Source organism: Spinacia oleracea, chromosome 6 (assembly GCF_020520425.1).
Source record: "Spinacia oleracea cultivar Varoflay chromosome 6, BTI_SOV_V1, whole genome shotgun sequence".
Classification (NCBI taxonomy): domain Eukaryota; kingdom Viridiplantae; phylum Streptophyta; class Magnoliopsida; order Caryophyllales; family Amaranthaceae; genus Spinacia; species Spinacia oleracea.
The window spans coordinates 67,999,337-68,005,587 of NC_079492.1; positions in this window are offsets into that span (position 1 = coordinate 67,999,337).

Genomic DNA, 6,251 nt, shown 5'->3' on the forward strand with positions numbered 1-6,251 from the left:
ATGTGATGCATGTGATCTTAAATTGCGTTTCCCACTTCTTATATTGCACATATTTACAAATCTATAATTATAAGTACATGGAACTGATTTTATCTATAAGTACAGTATTTGAATTATGATACGAAGTACTTATAATTTAACTGGAAAGTTGTACCTCGGTGTTGTTATGTTGTACCGGCTAAAACTTTATACTCCCTCTGTCCCGGAATACTCGACCCGGTTTGACCGGCACAGAGTTTAAGGGACTTGAATTGACTTATTTAATTTAATAGGTAGTAATTGATAGTGGGGTATTATTTTAATGTAGTTAGTGGGAAATGTGTGAAGGGGTGGGGTTGGGGGAGAGTAGGAGTTGAATTTTTAATTATTTTTTGTATGGAGTAGGGGGTAGGTGGGTTAATAGGGGTGGAGTGAGAAATAATATAATATAGTTAGAATATTTCCATTTTTAGAAACAGGTCAAGTATTAAGGGACGGCCCGATAAGGAAAACAGGTCAAGTATTCCGGAACGGAGGGAGTATTTTTTATTAGTATTTTCTTATGACGGAAAAAAAATTATGATATTTTCTCCTTTCTTTTTTATTTGACGCGTTTTCCTTTTTGTAAAAGTTCTTTTAGTAGACACGTTTTTTATTTTGCGAAGTTTTGTAATGTAAATATCTTATTTCACCCTTACATGGTATGCGGGTACATGATTAGTATGTTAGGCCCTGTTTTGTTCACCTTATTTCCACTTATTTCAGAAAAAATAAGTTCAGTTAAGTTCAGATAAGTTCAAATAAGATAAATTCAGGGAAAATAAGGGTTAGCCAAGTACAACTTATAACTAAAATAAGTTTTAATAAGTTTTAATAAGTTTTAATAAGTTTTGATAAGTTTTAATTAGTTCAGATAAGTTTAGATAAGATAAGTTCAGAAAAAATAAGTGAAAATCAGGTGAATAGAACACACCCTTAGTGGGTAGAGGTATTATTATTATCTATTACCTTCCTTTGTCACATTTTCTTAATATTTGTGTCAAAATAAAGTGTGTCAAATAAAAAAGAACGGAGAAAGTATCATAACTTTCCTTTCCGTCATAAAAAAATAATCAAAAATATAAAGTTTTAGCCGGTAGAATATAACTATAAATTTTTTACTCAAAACATGAAAAATAAATTTAAAAGGTCAAAAAGGTCAATTGCCTATCACAAAATAAATACATACTTATATTCTAATTGTGCTAATTTAATAAAATAAAGTAAATTATATTACTTTATACTAAAATATACACCAGGAATTGCACATGTCACTTCTTGGTGTCAAATATTCCCGCCAAAAACCATTTTCCTAAAAAGTGTATCTGTTTTAATTTATATGTTTTTATGCTTTTGAACATACCATATTGAAACATTTGAAAGAAATTGATAATTGATGCCATATTCCGTTTATTTTTGGACTTTAATTACTTTAAGTACAATTGTGTACTACTACGTATTTGTTATTCCTAAGTTACTTATTTTCTTACATTTAAAACCGGCCTTATAATATTTGTACAATGATCTTTTAGTATGGTTTTAGAAGAGTTTATTTGCAATTATTATCGATTTAAAATTGATTATAAACCATTATTTTATATGATACACTCTATATATCTCGTGCTTACTATATACTAAAAGAGACACCAGGAATGACACGTGCGATTTTTTCCCGCCAAAATGTTTTTTTATTTTTTTACTTTAAAATAAATAAATTACATTACGTTTTTTTAGGAAACTAAGATAAAAATATATTTTAATTACCATAGATGTGTACTACTGCATAATATCTTATTGGAGGAAAGCTAAATCAATATTATTTTTTCCTTTATGATATAATGTTATTTATGTATTATTATAACTTTTTAATCTGATAAGAAATATGAAAATATTGATAAATGAACTTTTAATGTTAGTCTACTATTAATAATATAATACATGGTAACTGGTAAGTAAGAATGTTAATTAAAATAATAATACATGGTAAGTAGACTAACATATAAGTTTATTTATCAAGATTTTACTCAATTCAAAATATGTTGTATTTGACTAACTCGGTTAAGGTAGGGTCTTTTCGAAAATTAGTCTTGAGTCATTCGGGTTTGGTTAACGTTGTTAGATCGCTCTACATACAAGTAAACGACTGTAATTTTAAACTTTTTATGTAATATGCAAATTTAGTTCATTTGAATATTATTTTTACACAACTTTGAATTTATACTTTTTCATATATCTTTTTTACTTTCATGTTTTTTTCTAATATCACAAGCAGTAGCCGTGCGTTGCACGGGCCCTAAACTAGTAAAAAAAAAAAAAAAAAAAAAGGAAAGTCCTAAAATTAAAGAAAAGATCGAGAGAAGAGAGATTAAATGAACAAGCTTCTAAAATATAGATTGACAAGTGTTTAACTGAAGAAAACCAAAGGAATTTAGTTGTCGGAAGAAACAAAAGGTAAGAACCCTAAGACTCACAATGGAAGTGAGAAGAAACTCTCAATTTTTTCGAGAGGATTTGACCTGCTTGCTTTCAAATTTTTTTCTAAAGTTTGTATTTGATATTTTTATTATTTTTTTTTTTTTATATAGGCTGAATTTTGTATAAAATAAAGAGTTATTACACAACTACATACGACAAAGTAAAGCTACACTAAGGTCTTTAAAGACCATTACATATTTTAAAGTAACCAGCTCTTCTCGAATCGGCCCGTGGTTGTTGGAAATGCCTTTCGAACACCCTCTACATGATGATGTCTTACCAAGGCAATTTGTGGCTGAACTTCCTTTATAGAAGATGGACTGATGTTGGGCAAATTACCAATAGGAGTCTCCTTAAAGTACCTGTAGAACTTGGAAAACAAAGAAAGGAGCGAAAGAGAAACAATGATACGGCTAGGTTAATAGACCTTGTGAATTGCTCACAAGCGTCTGAAGACTTCTTTAGCATACTATGAACCCCCATAAAATGGGGAGCAACGTTAAAATAAAGGTTTTTGAAAGCGTTAAAAACAACTTCTAACGCTAACCTAAAATGAGGGATAACAAAAGTTACCCTCCGCGACCAAAGGACGACCCAACCCCAATAACACCGAACCCTCCCATTACCCATTACTCCTTCCCTAATGGCACATCTAAGACAACAAATCCCAAGTCCACACTCAAACCCTACGGAGTCACGCTCCATTCTTTCAACAACAGCTCCGATGATGGGGAGCCTAATCTGACCCTTTAACTCCCCACATACAACACAAACCCCCATTTTTGAACTAACACTAAGGGATGAAACCACCTCCAAATTGAAAATATGTTTAACATATATCCAATTAAAACCAGAAAACCTAATTGAACACCACAATCAACAACCTCATACGTACAAGCAACAACTTATAAATTCAAGAAGAAACCAAATTACTACCCAAACTAACCAAACTAAGGAAGAAAAACGAAACATACTACACTTATTAACCAAGAGAACAACCCAAGACAAAGCACAAAAGTATATGGGAAACACAATCAGCCAAATCAAACCCAAAAACGTCATGAAACCCTAACAAACCTTTACCTTTAGCGTCAAGGTCGGGGTGAGTCGACACTACAAGACGGCGACGAATGTTTTTACCATCCAGGTCGGGGTGGTCCGACACAAAACAAGACGACGGCGATTATAAGGGCTTGGGAAAGACAAGCCGTAAATCACAACGGGGCACTACCGAAATCCTACTTAAGAACACAAACCAACCACTAAATCCCCTTCCAATCATAAACCCTAACCCTAAAAAGTACCTTTACCGACGAAACGCGGCGGCGCCGATTGGAGATGGTTTGGAAGAGGCGCCCAAGATGTGACCTTGACCCGAATACTAACCTCCGATTCCAAAACAGAGCTTTGCTTGGATACTCCGGTGACACGAACTAGAACTCGGCGAGAAGGGGCGACGAACTAAGAGAAGGTAGAAGCGATGCTTGGCTCCTCTTTCGGCTTCTCCACCGAGAGAAACAACCGTACTACGACGATGCAGACCCTAAGCTATGAACAGAGAAGCTTGCCGGCGACCCGAATTGTACGGCAAAATCAGGCCGCCGACAAGCCAAAGAAGATCTAGGGTTTTGGTGTTTTTTTTAGAGAGAAGGGAGAGAAAACCTTTTAGAGAGAGAAAGCCCGTGAAGTTTTACTTTTATTTTTACTTTTATTATTATTCTCGATATGTTAATCTTGTCACAATTATGTATACTTTTGAGACTTATTTATTTTGTTAGTTTTTTTGTATATTACAATTGATGTAAAGTGGGAAATCATTTTTTTTTTGTAATCGTAAGAATTATTTTGGAATTACCAAATTAATTAAATGCTGATGTTTAGGCTGACAATTGTTTATGCTGAATTTTTTTTTTAATAAAAAATTATGAAAAGGGACCCGTTAGGTATAAAAAGAGTTCTCTCGTGTATAATAACAAAAAAAGTAAAATATTCAAAGAGACCCCCTATCTAACATATGGGGTCTGAGTTTGTTAATTATAAAAATATTATAAAACTCAAAGAGACCCCTTATCTTACATATGAGGTCTTAGTTTGTTGGATAAATTAATATTAAAAAAATTCAAAGAGACCCCCTATGTCAAATACAGGGTCTGAATTTTTTTACAAACAGACCTCATATCTCTAATAGGGGTCTCTTCCCCTTTTATATTATTTTTTGCACGGTTAACATTGTAGACCCCTTTTCTTAAATAACGGGTCTCTTGTTTCAAACAAACAGACCCCCTCTAGATGAGGGGGTCTCTTTTACAAAGAGACCCCCAGAGACCCTCTTAAATTGGGTTTCTTATGCCATTTTGAACGGGTCTCTTTGCCCTTTTTTGTAGTAGTGGTGGTGGAGACGGGGGTACGAATTTTAGGCGGGTACGTGGATGCTCCGCCCCGCCTCAAAGTCATCTCTAACTAAATAAAGTAAATGGTGGGGGTAAGTGGTAAGTGATCGGATAATGAGATAGATGAGACGAGTATTGAGTGGGTGTGACTAGCTGTAGTGTAAAGGGTGGATGAGAATAACTTTATTTTTGACACAAGTGATGAATGATGATGCAATTGTTTTTTTTAATATATTAGACATCGAATGAGACAATAACAAATTTGTGCATATTATTTTCAATTAGGAAAATATCTATCAGCTCTATTTTGATAGTAATTATCTACCAATATAATTTAGATTTCATAATTCGTATATATTTACAATTAGGTTATAAATCGTGCATAGCGCGGGTACTATACTAGTTATATTATACTAAAACAGATACCAGGAATAATATGTGTCACTCTTTGGTGCAAAATTTTCCCGCCAAAATCCGCTTTCCTACAAAAATATAGGATTATAGAATATGATAATATTAGACGATTTTGGTAATATTTTAATGAAATCAATAAATAAAAATATTTTTAGTAAATATTTTGGACAAACTAACGTATTAAGCATATCGAATATTTTGGTCAAATCTATATATTATTAAAACTCCAAGGCAAAGAATGTCATCTCGTCATATGTCGCTCCTACATAACAATGACGTGACGTATCGTCATCTTTGACATGGCAACTCATAAAATTTTCTTGATCATGAAAAAAATGTTAGTTATAAGTTTCGAACGTGTGACCTATCATTTGTTAATCACATAGTTTAACCGCTATACCACAACTCATTTTGTTGTTTCTTACACGTTCAAAATTATATGAAATCAATATAATTAGAAAGTGATTTAAATCATTTCTTAATAGTCTTGCACACTAATTAGTCATTAAATTTACGAGTTACTAATCCTTATATGATAAAATTTATTAAAGTATACTCAAAGCAAGATATATTGTAAGCTAACAAATTAAATTAGACTAAAAATGAGTTATATAATAATCTAATTGATTCATTTTCATACTATCCAAGGCATCGCCCTGGACACTAACTAGTTATCACATTAAACATATAAATTTTATATTAGTATGGCGAAGATTGCATATTAGATGATTAAATGATCGAGTACGTTTAGAATTTATTAATTACACATTACCTGTAAGTAATAAATAAACATTTTATAAAAAAGATGGTCAAATGATAATTTTCGAATATTCGTATGTGCACGGACCTAATATAGTGAGTTGTTAACCTTGTGCGTATACTGAAACTCTAAAAGAATTATCTTTTTAATAGTCATTTAATTCTGTAATTAGATAGCTGGGTACAATTTAAAAT